This window comes from Hevea brasiliensis, chromosome 14 (genome assembly GCF_030052815.1).
Source record: "Hevea brasiliensis isolate MT/VB/25A 57/8 chromosome 14, ASM3005281v1, whole genome shotgun sequence".
NCBI classification, from domain to species: Eukaryota; Viridiplantae; Streptophyta; class Magnoliopsida; order Malpighiales; family Euphorbiaceae; genus Hevea; species Hevea brasiliensis.
In genome coordinates, this window is record NC_079506.1 from 34,894,392 (window position 1) to 34,914,503 (window position 20,112).

General features: G+C 36.2%; 1 long non-coding RNA gene across 1 annotated transcript; it reads right to left on the bottom strand.

The window, feature by feature from the left end:
- Window positions 1-4,463: 4,463 nt before the first annotated feature.
- Window positions 4,464-5,691, bottom strand: LOC131173369 (uncharacterized). The gene is made up of 2 exons (XR_009143678.1): window positions 5,537-5,691; window positions 4,464-4,725 (listed from the first exon to the last, which is right to left on the bottom strand). It is a non-coding gene; the product is annotated as an uncharacterized LOC131173369 (long non-coding RNA).
- Window positions 5,692-20,112: the final 14,421 nt, after the last annotated feature.

The following is a 20,112-nucleotide window of genomic DNA, read 5'->3' on the forward strand; positions in this document are numbered from 1 at the left end:
AATTTATCAAATCATAACTAACTGTTTAAGGTAATTCCAACAAAATCAATTATACATAAATCATAATTGAAATCACAATTCTTTACTATTCAAAAACCATTCTTTATCTCAAAAGCCATTCTTTATCTCAAAAGCCATTCTTTATCTCAAAAGCCATTCTTTATCTCAAAATCCATTCTTTATCTCACTAACTATGCAAGACTAATCTGAAAGGGCAATCTTTGGGGTGATTCTAACTCCCTATGGTCGGGGAGGTCGAATCAGATTCTAACTCCCTATGGTCAGGGAGGTCGAATCATCGTGCACAGTACACATCATAATAATGAATCTTCTGAAAGGGCCATAACATAAAAAAACTTAGATCTAACCTTTAATAAGAGGAGAATCTAAGCCTGTGCATGTACCATGGTAATCAAAACACAACTAACTCCATTGTCTTCTCAACAAATGAGAGAGACGAGTAATAACCTAGTCAAGCATCTATAGTGAGATATAAAATAATATCATAATCCTTTTAGTGAGCATAAATCATAATACAATTCGATTCAAAGTCAATTCCAATATCCAATAATTTTTATGCTTATCACAATTCAAAACATAAATTTTCATTTTTCCATTCAAATTTCCCATCACAATTCAAAACATATTCTATAACAATTTTCTAAAACATAATTTATTCAATTCATAATAATGCTTAATACTTGTGGAAATACCATTTCACAAAGCTCAATTCATACATACTATAACAATTTCAATAATCATTGAATTAAATCCAATGCTTGTTAAACATAATACATAAGAAAAATATGTCATTTAATCATATGAAATATTCAGAACAAAATCAGTTAAAAACTAGTTGTGCACAAACCTGATTTGAGTCGCTCCTAGGCCTTGATTCAATGTTCTTTATGCTTCTCAATATCCTTATCAACTGAAACACACAATTTAAAGTGTTTCAATGCTCAATGAATTTGTTTCCAACCATAAAATCCAATATTTAAATTTTCTTGGTACTATTCCCTTCAATTCATTTCATTAGTCAACCTATAATGTTGACCCTTGATGCACTCTAAGTGAGTCAATTCTAATGTTACCAATATGTCACATTTTAGAGCCCTTTAGTGTTGGTATATGTTACCAATTTCATTTTCAAGTGTATTGCATTTTATTGCAATTTACCGGATTTTGGCGTACTATTTTGATCTAGCCGGACGACCTAGTTCCCTCAGTTTACGGGTTTTGATCCAAACTACAAATTTGTAGGTCTATGTCTTATTGCACGTGGGGCAAAGTTTCAGGTCATTCTGAGTTATGTAGACCAACTTATGGTCAATTTACCAATGCTGGACAGAATGCACCAAAATGGTAACTTTAGGTCATTTTTAGGTCACTTTTGGTTCGGCCAATTTTGGTACCTGAACTTGTGCAAGCTATTTGGCTTGGTTTTGGCCATTTCTGGGCTTTGGTGTCTTCATAAGAATTGTAGATATATGTCTAAAATATGCATGGTAAAAATTTCAGGTCAATTGGACCTGTTTTGAGTGAGTTATGGTAAAAAAACTAGCTACTACCCAAATGGTCAATTTTCAGGCTTTCAAGTCACTAATCCGGATTTGATCATTTTTCAAGTCACCTTTTAGGCAGAATTTTGGTAAGCTTCCTTCATGAAAGTTGGCAAATTTTGTGCCTAGTTTCACCTCCAATTGGTCTCATACCAATTGGAGTCACACACTTAAGGTTCTAAGCCAAAACATACACTGCCCTACTACACACTTCTCAACACTTACCAATTACATATTCAACACTTACCAAATTACTTCCTTCATGCCAATTCTAGTTTGTACCTTACCATTAACACCTTTAACAACACATTTTTGGTCATTTCGGACAGCTTGTAACCATTCTCAATATGCACACTATAATACAGAATTTTCCAAAGTCTATTTACATCATTTAGCCACATGAACATACCCCATTTACATACCCAATTTCAAACCATTATACAAATATCCATGCTGCCATCAATAACAACATCTTAAACAACCATAAATAAGTAAAAACAAGCTACATATACTGAATTTCCATGGCTGCCAAAATGTACATCTCCATTAAAACATCAAACTTCAAAAATTCTTCCATAAATCAACTACCCACAACCTTGGTTACACTTTTAATGAAACAAGAATTGAAAAAACTCACTTGCCACTTTTGAAGTTCTTCAAAACTTCACCAAAACTTAACTTTCTTGCTCCTAGTATGCTGCCTAAGGTATGGAGGTCAAGTTTAATAAAGGGAGCTAGTGGAAAGAGTGACTTAACCAAGGTTGCATGGAGGTCCTTCAAGCTTGGCCATGGAGTTTTTCTCTCACTTTGTTTCGGCTGGTTTGTCCCAAGGTTGAAGATGACAGAATTTTCTGTCCAAAGGTTGATTAAAGGTCCACTTAAGTGATGTTAGTGGAGTACTAATTGATTAAAAATCTATTTTAATGTTAAACTTTCCAATTTTTGCAATTTGGCCACCACACTTTCACTATTTACATAATGTATCTCATTTTAATTTTTCATAGTATTTTTAAAGTTTAATATCATTTATTTTTAATGGAAATTTAGGTCAAAAGACGACTCGGGGTGTCAAATGACCACAATGCCCCTATTTCAGTTGCATTCCCGATTTTTCGATAACACCGAGTTTTATCGTTTTCTCGATTTCTCATCTTTCTTTGTACTAATTAATTAATTTTTATTTGATATTTCTAATGACATTTATACTTCAATAGATGTTCATTTAAGTCTTAAAAATATTTTTCAGGGTTCCCCGTGGTCCAGGGCTAGTCAACGGTCCACGCCTCAACTTCCCAGTGCGATCACCCATCGCTATGGTTTTCGGCTCGTTTAACTTGGTTATATTTCATTGCTATTATTTTTTCTTTGTTTTTCTTGTATTTTTCTTTCTTGTATTTCATTATTTTATGTCTCCCCACTAACACTTAAATGTAGTTCTAGGCATCCTAGCTGTCCGGACAGACACTGGTCACCAGGACAGTAGAATGCACTAGCGAACATAGGGGTGTTACATAAATAGTTACATATGATGCAATTAATTTAAGAGATATTCTTAAGAATAATTTTTAAGCATGAGATGTTGTGAATATGTAAATGATTTGGTGGCCAATATTGGATGTACCAAGGACATTAAAATTATTTGCATAATTACTAGCTCTATGAGATCAACTTAACTAATGCAAGATAAGTCAATGGATGTACCTGAGATTTTGAGAATTAGGGGCTAGGTAAAGGATTGAACCTCACATGAGATGTGATGGGCAAGGAGTTGCTCACTTATAGTTTATTGTAATCCCAACAATGGATGTACCTGAGGATGATCAATAAAATTATAAGAATTCAATCACCCATTAGAAATTTATCCAACTAGGGTTTCCGTTTTTTACTTTGGAAGTGTAGGATTCGCTAAGTTAGTGGGAGGACCAATTTGATTAAAAGACCATAATTATTTTGGTTAATTACATGATACATTTACTAATTAATTTGGTTATTTTCTGCAGTTAATTTTCTGAAAATAATGAGCACAGAATAACCACCACCATCTAATATCCTTGCAAGTTGTAACATCCTCATTTTCGTAGTCCATACGTTCTACTATTTCGACAGCTAATGTCTGCCCCAGAAAGTCAGAATGTCTGAAATAACACTTAATTGATAGTGAGGAAGTATAAAATAATGAAATATGTGATGAGAAAAATTAAGGAAAAATAAAAGAGATAAAATGTGACTAAGTTAAACGAGCCGAACCCGCAGCGATGGGTGACCGTACCGAGAAGTTACGGCGAGGACCGTTGACTAGTCCTGGACCGCGGGGGACCCCGGGAGATATTTTTAGAACCAAATTAAAGGTCTACAGAGGTGTAATTGACATTGGAAATGTCAAAGAAAATTTAGTAAGTCAGTATACACAAAAACGAAAATTAAAGAAATTGGCGGTACAAGGAGTAAATCGGTAGTACCGAAAAAGTCTGAATTTGACCTGAATAGAGGCATTTTGGTCATTTGACACCTAGAGTTGACTTTTGACCTAAATTTCCATGAAAAATAAGTGATATTATATTTTGAAAATGTCACACCCTACCCCTCTGTAAGGCATAACATGATCCCATAGTATACCTAATGAATTACCAACTCCGTCTACTGATAACCCATTAAATATACTACAAGGGATTTTAAAAACTTTTCTTACTTCTTTTACCGTGGTGAGCACTATTTACAGGTGTTAAAGACTTTGGTGAACTGAGTGAAATAACTAACTCATTTGGTTTATTTGGAATTTCTGTAAAAATTTTGGCAGAGTGCCATCTGTATTTTGGACAAAACAGTTCTTCAGAAAACCTGTAAAAAGCACTTCAATAATTTTCCCAAATCTCAACTCCAATGCATTTCTCAACACAACAATTTATCAACTCAATTCCATAGGAATTTTTCAAAGTCTGAGATAAGGAAATATAATACAACTTTTACAATCCAAAACACTCATAATTAATTTACAACTTCAAGGTACAATTTAATTTACAACTGCTCAAAACCAAAAACAAAATGTACATACAGTGTCATACATTACAGTACAAAATACAAAATACTGGTATACTCATAATACCAGGTAATCCCTCGCTGGATGTATATGCAGCCTAGTCTGCTGCCCTGTCTGTCTCTCTACCTGCGACAAAGAATAAAGCTATCGCTGAGACAATGTCTCAGTGGTGCACAACATTAACCAAATACAAATTTAAATCACAATTCATAAATCAAGTAAATAGTGGATACTTAAAACCATAGTCAAATTTAAGACAATAAAGGTCAATAAGAATTTAAACTCCATTTCTCAATATCACAATAGATTTTCATAAGTCAGGTCATGTTTGAATTCAAAAGACAGTATATGTCAATGAGAGTTTAAAATCCATTTCACAATCTCACAATACACATCAATAAATCACACATAGCTTAATCATGATCCATAATTCAATTCATCCCAAAAGCCGATGGCTAATGAGGTATTCAATTCGTCCCAAAAGTCAATGACTAATGAGGAATAACATGGCTAGCTAGCAAAAATATGAGTACTCATTCTATTCGTCCTCAACAGGCACACACCTCAACACTTCAGCCAGAGAGGGAATTCGATTCATCCCACTAGACAAGCTAGAGAGGAATACAATCAATATACATGATAGCTGTGGTTTCAAACCATTTCTAATGCTTTTTAATCAATAAGTATCCATCAATGTCATTCAAACCATTTTTCACAGTTTCAAACTATTCACAATATTTTTCAATTAATAAATATTCATCAAACACATTTCCACAATTTAAAATAATGATATACAAATAATCAATATTTATTTCCATTGAAAATAATTCAAAAGAAACAGTTGTTGTGCACAAACACAATTTAAAACAATAATATACAAATATTCAATATTTATTTCAATTGAAAAATTCAAAAGCAATAGCCGTTGTGCACAAACCTCTGATGACTGTCTCCCTGGTCTGGACTCAGTGTTTCTTTCCCTTTTGTTGAGTCCTTGTTAACTGAGAAACACAATTTGAAGTGTTTCAGTACTAAATTAAACTGTCTCTATCGATGGTGTTTGGTAAATAATGCACTGAACTCAATTATTCACTTAATCACCTAATATACCGACCCTCATTGCATTTTAGGTAAATTAGGTTTTAGTGTCGTTAATATGTCACACTCGATAGGGTTTTAGGTTTGGTATGTTTTACCAAAGTCATTTCCTTGCTTAGTGCATTTTAATGCAAATTGCTGGATTCCGGAACACTAGTTTGACCTAACCGGACGATCTAGTTCCCTCGGTTTTCGGGTCTCGGTCGAAACTACAAACTTGTAGATCTAGGTCTTATTGCACGCGGTGCAAAATTTCAGGTCAATCCGAGTTAAGTAGACCAAGTTATGGTCATTACACTATTGCTGGTCAAGTGGTACCATTTTAGGTCAATTTTAGGTCAAATTGGTCAATTCTGGTTCGGCCAGTTTTTGGACCCGAACTTGTGCAAGTTGTTTGACTTGCTTATGGTCATTTCTGAGCTTTGGTGTCTTCATAAGACTTGTAGGTATGGGTCTTAACTATTCTTGGTCAAAATTTCAGGTCAATTGGACCTGGTTTGAGTGAGTTATTGCCTAAACACTCACTGCTGCCCAATTGGTCATTTTTCAGGTCCTAATTGCACCTAATCCGAATTGGTCATTTTTTTAGGTCACCTTGCAAGCAGAATTTTGGCATGGTTTCTCAATGAAGGTTGGCACCTTTTGTGCCTAGTTTCACCTCAAATTGGTCTCATACCAATTGAGGTTACACATTCAAGGTTATAGGCTAAAATATACACTGCCCTCAATATGCATTTCACACCCCAACTTCAAACATACACTTACCTTTGCCATTTGTTTACTTACCTACCAAACTGTTTTGGCACATTACCAAAAGCATTTTCTACATTACATTAGCATTATTTTGGGCAGATTCCAATCACCTTCAACACACCAATAATCATTCACAATTACAATCTCTAAGTACCATTACAAACACACCTAAACATTACAAACTTTACATACACTTTACAATGTTAATTTACATACATATCATCAATCTTTCTAGGTCAATATTCTGCCCACACTTCCTTCAATATATACCATTACTCAAGTGTCCACAAACTGCCACAAACCATTCTTCAACATCACATTGCCGTCCCATATACCAATTTCCATCAAAGTGCATAATTCACCATATAAACATGAAATAATTCACTAAGTTACTCAATCACCATGATTAACATTATTTCTCATCAATTATATGCACAAATACCTCATCAAAAACGTGACTCATGGCTGTCCAAAATGACAACAACAATAACCCTTCAAACTCAAAATTTTCCTTCACCAAACTAACACCCATAACATGAACATAAACTTTAACAAAGAAATTCTCAAAATGCAAACTTACCTTTAATTGTAACTTGCTAAACCTTCACCAAACTTCTCAAAATTGGTATCAATATCTTCCTTGTGATGTGTAGACAAAGTTTAATGAAGAACACTAAGAGATTAGAGTTGAAAATGGAGGATGGATCAAGCTTGCATGCAAAACATCAATGGTGGTTTCTCTCACCTTCAATTCGGCTAGCTTTGTAAGTTGGAGAAGATGAACTATCTGATGGGTTTAGTGGACTTACACCTGCCATACTTTATGTTTAATTAATCCTATAGTGGTCCACTAACTAAAATTAAAACATATTATAAGTTAACTTTCACTTAATCCACATTTTACCCCTTATTTTAGCTATTTACTTTGGGTACCACCAATTTAATTTTTCATTTAATTTTCTAAGTGTAATACCATTTATTTTTAATGGACATTTAGGTCAAAAGACACTTCGGGATGTCAAATGACTATAATGCCCCTGTTCGGGTTGCATTCAGATTTTTCAGAATAATCGTATTTTGTCCGTTTTTCGATTTCTCAAGTTTCTTTGTAATAATTTTTTTATTTTTATTTAATCTTTCTAATGAGATTTATACTTCAATAAGGGTCTATTTATGTCCTAAAAATGTTTTCCGTGGTTCCCGCATGATCGTAGCTAGTCAACGGTCCACGCAAAGGACTTCCCTAAGGTCACCCATCGCTAGGTTTCCTACCACTTACTCGGTTACATTTCTTTGCTATGATTTTTCCTTTGTTTTTCTTTTCTTGTATTTCATTATTTTATGTCTCCTCACTCATATTGAGGTGCGGTTCTAGGCATCCTAGCTGTCCGACAACACCGGTCACCGAGCAAACAGAACGCACTACCGAACTTTGGGGTGTTACAATTCTCCCCCCCTTAAATAAATTTCGTCTCGAAATTTTACCTGGCATTAGTCTCTGAACAGCTGTGGGTGCTGTCTCCTCATATCCTCTTCATATTCCCAAGTAGCTTCCTGGCCTGAATGATGGTTCCACAAAGACTTTAACTGTGTGTATCTGCTTGTTCCTCACTGCTTTCACCTCATAAGTCAGAATTTTTATGGGTTCTTCCTCATATGAGAGGTCTGGATTTACTTCAATCTCTTCAATTGATAGTACATGAGATGGGTCAGATCTGTACCTCCTTAACATGGACACATGGAAGACACTGTGTATCCTTGCTAGCTGGAGGTAATGCCAACCGATATGCCAAAGGACCCACTCTTTCCGTAACTTCATATGGTCCGATGAAACGAGGACTTAGTTTCCTTTCTCGCCAAATCTCATAATTCTCTTCCAAGGAGAAACTTTGAGGAATACCTTATCACTCATTTGCATACTCAATATCTCTTCTCTTGAGATCAACATAGGACTTCATGTCCGATGCAGCCTTGAGTCTATCTCTCGATCAACTGATCTTTCCTCTGTCTCACTGGACAATTTCTGGTCCAATCATCTTCCTTTCACCTACCTCATCCCAACATAAGGGAGTTCTACACTTTCGCCATACAAAGCTTCATATGGAGGCATCCCTATGCTTGATTGGTAGTCGTTGTTATAAGCAAACTCAATCAAAGGCAAGTGTGTATCCCAACTACCTTCAAATTCAATCACACAAGCCCGTAGCATATCCTCCAATATCCGAATAACCCTCTCGCATCGCCATCCGTCTGTGGGTGGAATGTTTGTCTGAAGTTCGCCTAGTTCCTAGGGCTCTCTCAAGACTACCCTGAATCTAGAAGTGAACCTAGGATCTCATCGGACAAAATTGATACTGGCACTCCATGCAATTTTACAATCTCATATATGTATAATCTGGCCAATCTTTCCAGGCTATAGTCCATCCGAACTGGCAAAAAGTGAGCAGACTTGGTCAATCTGTCAACTATAACCCATACTGCATCATGACTACTCTGTGTCCTTGGAAGTCCTGTAACAAAATCCATAGTTATTCGTTCCCATTTCCACTGCATCGACAAAGGATGTAATAAACCACTGGAACTTGATGTTCGCCTTTACTTGGCCGACAAGTTAGGCATTTGGAAACGAATTCACTATATCTCTTTTCATGCCCATCCACCAAGAATGTTCTTTCACTTCTCAGACATTTTAGTTCCACCAGGGTGCATAGCAAATGGAGACTCATGTGCTTCCTTCAAAATGGTTTGTCTCAATTCCACATCACTAGGAACGCACACTCTGCCCTGATGTAGCAATAAACCATCATCTCTCACAGAGAATTCAGGTTTCTTGCCCTGCTGGACTTCTTTCAGTAGCTTCTGATACTTTTCATCACTGCGACCATTACCGACCGATCAATCAACACCGGCTGTACATGCCATGCAACTACCTGTCCCTCATCATCAATCTCTAAACCGCATGTCAGTGCTTTCAATTCATATACCATGGACAAAGGAGAAACTCTGAGACTTGCCATAGTCTTGCGACTCAAGGCGTCAGCCACCACATTTTCTTTCCCTGGCTGATAGTCTATTGAGCAATCATAATCTTTAATGAGTTCCAACCATCTCCTCTGCCTCAAATTCAATTCCTTCTGGGTGCCTAAGTACTTCAAGCTCTTGTGATCTGTGTAAATGTAGCATTTCTCCCCATACAAATAGTGTCTCCAGATCTTGAGCAAAAACAATAGCCGCTAACTCTGGATCATGTGTTGGGTAGTTCCTCTCATGCGGTTTCAAATGGCGTGATGCATAAGCAATGACATTCGATCTTGCATCAAGACACACGCCTAACCCATTGTGAGAAGCATCACTATAAGCGTGTATTCTTTACCCGAGTAGGTAAAGTGAGAACTAGAGCTTGCTTAAGCACCTCTTCAACTCATCAAAACTTTCGGCATTTATCCGCCCACCGAAATTTCACATCTTTCCGGCGCTTGGTCTGGAGAAGATAACATAGAAAACCCCTTCACAAACCGACGGTAATATCCACTAAACCTAAATCGCGAATTTCTGTGATGTTCCTGGGCGGTTTCTAATTAAGGATAGCTTCTACCTTGCTGGAATCTACCTTGATCCCTTCAGCTGACACAACATGTCCCAAAAAGGAGATTTCCTTCAGCCAAAATTCACATTTCGACAATTTGGCGATACTGCTTTCTCCTTAAAGTCTGCAGATAATCCGCAGATGTCTATCATGCTCCTCTGCACTCCTCGAGTATATCAAAATGTCATCAATAAACACCACCACAAATTGATCAAGATATGGTCTGAAGATAGTGTTCATCAGATCCATAAAAGCAGCTGGAGCATTTGTCAACCCGAATGGCATTACTAGAAACTCATAGTGGCCATACCGAAGTTAAAGCGCTTTTGGAATACTCGCTCTTGCACCTTCAATCGATGATAACCAGATTGCAAATCAATTTTGGAGAATCTCGCTGCACCCTTCAACCGATCAAATAGATCATCAATGCGAGGCAATGGATATCATTCTTTATTGTCACCCTATTCAACCGTAGTCAATGCATAAGCGGAGAGTACCATCCTTATTCTTAACAAACAACACTGGTGCTCCCAAGGTGACACACTAGGCGGATGAAGCCCTTTTCAAGTAATTCTTGTAATCGTATCTTCAACTCCTTCAACTCACTGGTGCCATTCTGTATGGCGTTATGGAGATTGGATCCACACCAGTGCAACATTAATTTCAAATCGCACTTCTCTTTCCGAGGTAATCACGGCAATTCATCAGAAACACATCCGAAAGTCATATCTTGTAGGGATGTCCTTCAATGCCGACTCCCTACTTGGGTGTCTACCACATGTGCCAAGTAGGCTTCACACTTTTCTCGATCATTTTTCCGCTAGTGCAAATTAAATGATGTTTGATGGCAATAGCGCTCTCCTTGTATTACCACATCACTGCATCGAGGAGACCAAAAGTGACTATCTTCACCATACCAATCATGGCATGATGCCTAGCTAACCAATCCATGCCCAAGATGATATCATAATCTCTGAAGGGCATTTCAATGAAATCAGACAGAAAAGTGTGTCCTTGGATCACCAAAGGACAATCTCTATACATCCTATTAACCCTGACTTCCTGTCCTAACGGACTTGTTACTAGCACCTCAAAGTCCATTCTTGTACATGGAACAAAGAATGCAATCAATGATGCTAGCACTCACATAAGAATGGGTAGAACCCGGATCAAATAGCACAAATACATTCTGGTTAAAAGTTGAGAAGGTACCAGCCACAACATCAGATGTCTTTGCCTATTCTCTCTGTCTCATGGCATAGACTACTCTGGAGCATCGCCTTGTTTCGACTGCTTTCTTGTGCCTTGGCTGCTCTTTGGGTTACCTCTACCCCTGCCTCTACCTCGCTAGGTGGTTGTGAGCTCGGTGATGGGCTCAATCGACCCTTCTGCAGTAGTAGGAGGTGGTCTAACTCTGCGAGCACCGGTGCAGTCCTTGGCAAAGTGTCCTGTGCCTCCACAGTTATAACAGGCTCCAATAGCCTTGTAGCATATCCCACCATGATTTCTTCCACAAGTTTCACATTGGCGGGGAGGATAGGAACCTCTGGTACTCTGCCCTGCATGGGGAGGTCTCATCCCGAATATCTTCCCCTTCCGCACTTCTTGCCACCTCTGCCATGTCCCCATAGTTCTTCCTCTTTCCAAGATGACCACCTGGAACTCGTTTCTCTGATTTTCCCTCTTTCTCTGTCTTCTCTGATCTCTTTTTCTCTGGAGCAGTCTCAATCTCAAATCTTTCGATCTCTAGGGCTTGAGAAACAAGTTCTGAGAAGTTAGTGTGTTTGAAGCCGAGGTCTTGTACTCTGATACTGGGCTTCAAGCCAGTTTCAAATCTCTTGCATCTCTCCCTGCTGGTAGAGAGTAGACTCACTGCATAATGGCTAAGCGGAAAATTCTCTTTCATACTCACCACCGATCCGCCTCTCTGCTTTCAAACTTAAGAATTCTTGTAGCTTCGGTCTACATAAGCATCGTGGATGTATTTCGCTTGAATTCCCGAGGAAGTCATTCCAGTGTCAAGATCGCAGTTCTACTGCATCGTGGGGAATGGTTTTCCACCACCATAAGCATCCTTGTAGTAAGGATACCGAGTATTCAAGTCCGAGCTCCTCTGTACAATGAAGTTTCTTGAACACCCTATCCATCCTCTCTAACCACTGCTCACCTTCTATAGGATCTATCGTCCCTTAAACTCAGAGCCCCATACTTCATCAATTTATCATATCGCCTTGTAGGAGATCGTGGTTGTACCACGTGTGTCTGAATTGGGACTTGAGTAGTTGCATTACCAGCCATTTGTTGGAATATTGCAGCCATCCACCGAGCGAATCGAAAGCAGAAATCGCAGGGCCGGTGTCAGCTGAACCACTAACATTTTGTAGGCCTGGGGCATCCCCTTGCACCTCAGCCTCAATAGACTGATCGACTGAACGATCACCCTCTTCCATATTCAATGCGAGGATCTTAGCTTTCCTAAACAATAACACAAGAATATTCACTCTCGTTAGTGCATATTTATACTGTAATGTACTGTATGTATCAAACAATGATATTGAGCAGTTGTACTATGCAAAAAGAACATTCAAATAACAGGTGAAAACGGAATTTAAAAACTTTGCTCTGATACCACTAAAACATGTCACACCCTACCCCTCTGTAAGGCATAACATGATCCCGTAGTATACCTAATGAATTACCAACTCCGTCTACTGATAACCCATTAAATATACTACAAGGGATTTTAAAAACTTTTCTTACTTCTTTTACCGTGGTGAGCACTATTTATAGGTGTTAAAGACTTTGGTGAACTGAGTGAAATAACTAACTCATTTGGTTTATTTGGAATTTCTGTAAAAATTTTGGCAGAGTGCCATCTGTATTTTGGACAAAACAGTTCTTGTAAAACTCAGAAAAAGCACTTCAATAATTTTCCCAAATCTCAACTCCAATGCATTTCTCAACACAACAATTTATCAACTCAATTCCATAGGAATTTTTCAAAGTCTGAGATAAGGAAATATAATACAACTTTTACAATCCAAAACACTCATAATTAATTTACAACTTCAAGGTACAATTTAATTTACAACTGCTCAAAACCAAAAACAAAATGTACATACAGTGTCATACATTACAGTACAAAATACAAAATATTGGTGTACTCATAATACTGTAATCCTCATTTGGATGTATATGCAGCCTAGTCTGCTGCCCTGTCTGTCTCTCTACCTGCGACAGCAATAAAAAGCTATCGCTGAGACAATGTCTCAGTGGTGCACAACATTAACCAAATACAAATTTAAATCACAATTCATAAATCAAGTAAATAGTGGATACTTAAAACCATAGTCAAATTTAAGACAATAAAGGTCAATAAGAATTTAAACTCCATTTCTCAATATCACAATAGATTTTCATAAGTCAGGTCATGTTTGAATTCAAAAGACAGTATATGTCAATGAGAGTTTAAAATCCATTTCACAATCTCACAATACACATCAATAAATCACACACAGCTTAATCATGATCCATAATTCAATTCATCCCAAAAGCCGATGGCTAATGAGGTATTCAATTCGTCCCAAAAGTCAATGACTAATGAGGAATAACATGGCTAGCTAGCAAAAATATGAGTACTCATTCTATTCATCCTCAACAGGCACACACCTCAACACTTCAGCCAGAGATGGTGTTAGTAGTATGCCCTAGAGCATATCATTTAGTATGTATCTTGTATATATTTTATTAATAAAAGGCATTTCCACTTTTCCGTTTACACAATATATTTATGTGTAATAGAAAAGGTCCATTGATATTTTGTTAGAAATATTATTCTTAAGTTGTTAAGAATATGAGTGACAATATTTCTAGCACAAAGTATCATAAATAGGTTCACAATCAAGGATACTTCATAATAAGGACATGACTTATTCAGAAAGATTGTATTCATGTTTGTTCCCAAGTTATTTATATGAGATATAAATAAGATGGAATGGTGAGTCTCATGCCATATAACAAACATGATAGGCACTTATAAATGATAAGTAGGCCGAACCAGTGACACTTATGACAAGCACATGGAGTTTACTCTTGTCAATGTTTTGTCATAAATCATATCTGCATATAATCTTTAGACCGAGATAGCACGCTTATCTTGTATGTAGGTAGTTTGAGTTTGATATTGCTTTCATACTTGTACCGTGTATGGGTATATGGGCATCTGTTGGCTCCTACTAGTTATATATGGAGGTAGGTGTTGATCAAGATGGAATCTGCCTCTAAGTAAATAGAGTTAAAATCCTATGTTCATTTAATTGTTCTTGATGTTTCAAGTTCTGCCAGACAGATAGATTTATTCGTAAAAGAGTTTCGATGAGAAAAATCTTTTAATCAAGAACTGAATTAAAAGAGAACATAATATTCATAGCAAATGGAGTTTGACATAAACCATGACTCAACTTGAGTTGGGATTTTGTAACAGAGATTCTAGTGCATGGTAACATATGATTATAGGTTCATTTAAGGTAAATCTTATTACTAATTGGGTGGCCATGGCATGCTATGCTAGGTGTTAACCATGGTCTATGAGGTTCATAAAATGATTTAGAGAAATCATTTATGGTAAGAAAGAGTTCTGATGATATTAAGAGTTGATATCATGTCTCATTGCCAATTAGTGATGAGCCTAGTAAGTCACACACATACACAAGTTATCACCTATTTAAATATGATTTAATTAATTAATTAAAGAGTTTAATTGATTAATTAAATAGATTTGGTTTGCAATTAAATTGCAAAGTCCCTAGCATGACTTGAAACCAAATCTAGATTATTGGATGTGTAGTATAAATTAAATTTATATTTAAAGTGTTTAAATATGAATTTAATTGATGAGAAATTAATTAATAGAGATTAATTAATTAATTTATATTTGATATAAATTAATTAGAAGAAGAAAATAATTATTTTGGGTTAAGAACTCAAAATTAAGACACAGGGGCATTTTGGTCATTTCACAGTGTGACACGTGGCACCATGAGATGGTGACACATGGCATAACACATAAGCTTGCCAAATGTTTTTTTTTTTTTAATCATGTAAGATGATTAAAATCAAGATTAAATATAGGTTTGACACTTGGCACAATGTGATTGGGTCACTTAAACCTAGAGCTAATCAAAAGGTGACATGTGGCTAGGGTTTAATGTGTTAACCTAGCTATTTAAGTGTGGTTATGAAAAGAAATCATAACCAGCAGCCTCTCCTCTCAATTGTCACGCCACTTTGAGCCTCTCCAGCTATTTCTCTTCATCTCTCATCAATTCAAAGAGATTAGCCATCAATCTCTTGAATTAAGAACACTAGGAATTGTTTCTAGTGTCCTGTTTACATCTCTAATCTCTTAAAAGGCAGAACTTGAATTTCTAATTAATAGAAAAGGCTTTAGAAGCTGTTCAAGGGCTGCCATAGGTGTTCTTGGTGTGGACAAGCTAGAGGGACAACATCCGTGTCCTCAAGATGAATCTCATAGGCGCAGACACGTTGCAGCACATCAAGAGGTTAGTGTAATCGTTCTTGATTTAATCTAGGGTTCTAAAATTAATCTGATTAATTTTAAAATCTTAAATGGCAAATACAGATCCAAAAACATATTAAAAGAGTTTTAATATGTTGTTTATCATTGAAATTAAATAGATAAAAATAAATCTTGCATGGTGCATGTGACCCTAGGTGAAAATTTTTGAATTCAATGGTATAATCTTGTGTTTTTCACGCTTCCGCTGCTTCAATTGGTATCAGAGCCACTATATTTGCCATTTAGATTGTTGATTATATAATTTAATTGTGTGTTTGATCATGAGATCAAGAGATTCATTGCTGGTTGGATCATGAGGTGTGGCGGCACACATGGTGGAGCCACCATTGGTGGCGGCAACAATGGTTCCATGGGTGGTTCAAGGTTTGGCTTTTAATTCTGCAATTGTTGTATGATCTAAGGCCTATTCTTTGACTAATTAAAGTGTTTAATTAGTTGTTTTAATCACACAATTAAATTATGATTCAAATCAGAATTTTAAAAAATTGTTTGAGTGTGATTCAAATCTGAATTTTAAAAGTTGTTTGAATGTGATTCAAATCTGAATTTTTAAAGTTGTTTGAATCATATTTAAATCTGATTTTTTAAAATTGAATCAATAAAATTCAGATCTGATTTTTTAAAAAATATTTGAATGTGATTCAAATCTGTTTTTTTTTTAAATGTTTGAATGTGATTCAAATCTGAATTTTTGAAGTTGTTTGAATGTGATTCAAATCTGAATTTTTAAATTTGTTTGAATGAGATTCAAATCTGAGTTTTTAAATTTATTTGAATCATATTCAAATCTGGATTTTTAAGTTGAATATGAGATATTCAATTTAATTTAAGTATGTATGTTTTATTTAATTGTTAAATAGTGATATGCATGATGGATGATCATGGACTATAAAAGACCAATGTGATTGGATTTATTTCTTTTATGTTTCTTTGGGATTGTAAATTAATTTATTTATTTTAATTTATTTTGGGCATGTATTATTAAGTTTATAATATTTTTGGGTTGTAATTTCATTTATTTAAGTTCTTGTAAATTCGCCTTGGTATGCCAAGGATTACTATGTAATATTGGATTGCAAGAAGTTCAAGGAGGTCAAGAGCATTGGTGGGACCAGTGGGAGGAATTCAAGATCAAGTGTTGATTATGTACTCCTTCAGCAACTCTTGTAAAATGAATGAATGAAATGCACCTAGGAATGCCCTGATTCAATTCTTGGTGGCTCAGAATTGAATCCCTTAGAAAGTCCATGATCATACCATATTTACTGCTTATCCATGAATGCATGAGATGTATGGGAATGTATGCAATTATATGATATATGCATGCTAAATGGATAATGTGCAAAGTGAGACCTTAATAGTAATTAGAATGACCATAAAATCTTCCAAACAAATGATTAAGTTGGAAATGCTATAATTAAAGTAATTATAACATAGGCCCTCCATTGGGGCAATTATTTTAAGAAATTTTAAATAGTTGCATAAGATGCAATTTATTTAAGAGATTTTCTTAAGAATAATTGTTAAGCATGAGATGTTGTAAATATGTAAATGGTTTAGTGGCCAATATTGGATGTACCTGAGGACATTAAAATTATTTGCATAATTACTGGCTCAATGGGATCAACTTAACTAATGCAAGATAAGTCAATAATGGATGTACCTGAGATTTTGAGCATTAGGGGCTAGGTAAATGATTGAACCTCACATGAGATGTGATGGGCAAGGAGTTGCTCACTTATAGTTTATTGTAATTCCAATAATGGATGTACCTGAGGATGATCAATAGAATTATAAGAATTCAATCACCCACTAGAAATCCATCCAACTAGGATTTCCGTTTTCTACTTTGGAAGTGTAGGATTCGCTAAGTTAGTGGGAGGACCAATTTGATTAAAAGACCATAATCATTTTGGTTAATTACATGATACATTTACTAATTAATCTGGTTATTTTCTGCAGTTAATTTTCTGATAAAAATGAGCACAAAACAACCACCACCATCCAATATCCTTGCAAGCATACTTGATCACAACAGTTGACAGACCTAATCATCGATTGGCTAAGAAATTTGAAAATTGTCTTGAACCTTGAACATATAGGATATGTTCTAGATTCAAATGTTCCTGGTCCCTTACCTCCAGAGGCCACTTAAGAGGAACATGAAACTTTGGACAAGTGGAAGGAGCATGATATGAGAGCTAAGTGTTAAATGTTTGCTTCCATGAGTAATGAGTTACAGAAGCAACATGAAAACTTGTAGAGTGCAAGTGAGATCCTCCTTCACCTACAAGAGTTGTATGGTGAGCACAAAGCAGAATGCTAGGTATGAGATATCTAGACGGCTATTCTCAGATGAGGATGTCTGAGGGACAGAATGTTGGGGATCATGTCCACAAGATGATTCGGCTGATTGAGCAGTTGGAACATCTTGACTTCAACATGGGTTTCCAACTACAAACGGATTTAATCCTTCAGTCCCTTCCTGAGTCTTTTGGGAATTTTGTAACAAATTTCCATATGACTAAACAGGAATGCACTTTAGCTGAATTACTCAACATGCTGGTTATTGCCCAAAAGAATATGCTGTGCAATAAAGGAAAAGAGGTAGCTTTGTTGCATCTTCTTCTGCTGGAAAGTCCAACAAGAAGAAGGGCAATAAGAAAAAGAAACTTCAGATTCCTGGTCCTTCCAAGAAAATAGCTAAACAGAAAAGGAAGACTAAAGCTGAAAAAGGCAAAGGAAAGTGTTTCCATTGCTAACAGGAAAGTGTTTCCATTGCCAGTAAGAAAGTGTTTCCACTAGCCAGAGTATAGCAATCTAAATGAATGCAATGCCATGGTGAAAACCAACTCAAGTTCAAAATATATTTGGCACTTAAGGTTATGTCATGTTGTAGAAGATAGGATTACAAAATTGGAGAAAATGGGGATTTTATCCTCATTGGGTTCTGAGCCTACTCCAACTTGTGAATCTTGCCTTCAAGGCAAAATGACTAGATCACCCTTTGTTGGACAAGGGCTAAGAGCTGAAAATATTTTGGAACTAATACATAGTGATGTATGTGGTCCGTTTAAAGAAATGGCTAGAGGGGGCTTTCATTATTTTATTACCTTTACTGATGATAAATCAAGGTTTGGGTATTTGTATTTGATAAAATACAAACATGAATCCTTTGAAAAGTTCAAAGAATTTAAATCTGAAGTAGAAAATCAAACAGGAAAGAGTATTAAAGCTCTTCGATCAGATCGTGGAGGTGAATATTTGAGTACTGAATTTGATGAATACTTGAGAGAGCATGGCATTGTTTCTCAGCTGACTCCTCCAGGAACGCCACAGCTGAATGGTATATCTGAAAGGAGAAATCGCACCCTATTGGATATGGTACGTAGTATGATGAGCTATACTGATATGCCAATCTCCTTTTGGGGATTTGCATTAGAATCACTTTATATATTCGAATAGGATTCCATCAAAATCGCTTTCTTCCACACCTTATGAGATATGGCATGGAAGAAAACCAAGTCTTAAGCATGTTAAGATTTGGGGTTGTCCACTTTATATCAAAAGTCAACACTGATAAATTGGAGACCAGATCAGAAAAAGGTCGATTTGTTGGATATCCAAAAGATAGTTTTGGATATTATTTTATTTGCCTACTTCACAAAAGGGTGTGATAAGTAGAGATGCCACAGTTCTTGAACAAATGCTTGTTCAAGAAGGAGGCAAAGGAAGGCAAATAGAGTTAGAATTGGAGAATTCGACCAACCAATGATCGATGGATATAAATCCATCTAGTCAACCTATACCCGTTGATGAAACATCTACACTGCTCCTCGTAGAACAACCAGTGGTATCTCACCCACTGAGATATGGTTTTCTTCATGAAGAAGAACAAGAGTTGTCTACTCATGAAGAAGTAGATCATGGGGATGATCCACTTACCTATGAAGAAGCTATATCAGATATAGACTCTTCAAAATGGATTGATGCTATGAAATCCGAGATTGATTCCATGTATAAGAATCAAGTTTGGGATCTTGTTGACCCACCTGAAGGTATTGTACCTATAGGAAACAAATGGGTTTTCAAGAAGAAAATTGGTTCTGATGGAAAGGTAGAGACCTATAAGGCAAGGCTAGTAGCGAAAGGGTTTCGCCAAAGGCAAGGAATAGATTATGAGGAGACTTTCTACTTTGCCATGCTTAAATCAATTAGGATTTTATTAGCAATAGTGCATACTATGATTATGAGATTTGGCGATGGATGTCAAAAGCCTTTTCTCAATGGATACATTGAAGAAAACATTTTCATGGAACAACCTAAGGGATTTGAATCAAGATGGTTCCAAGGTATGCAAGCTAAAGCGATCCATTTATGGGTTGAAACAAGCTTCGAGGAGTTGGAACATCTGCTTTGGTGAAGCCATTAAATCTTTTGGTTTTATCAAAAATGAGGATGAGCCATGTGTATATAA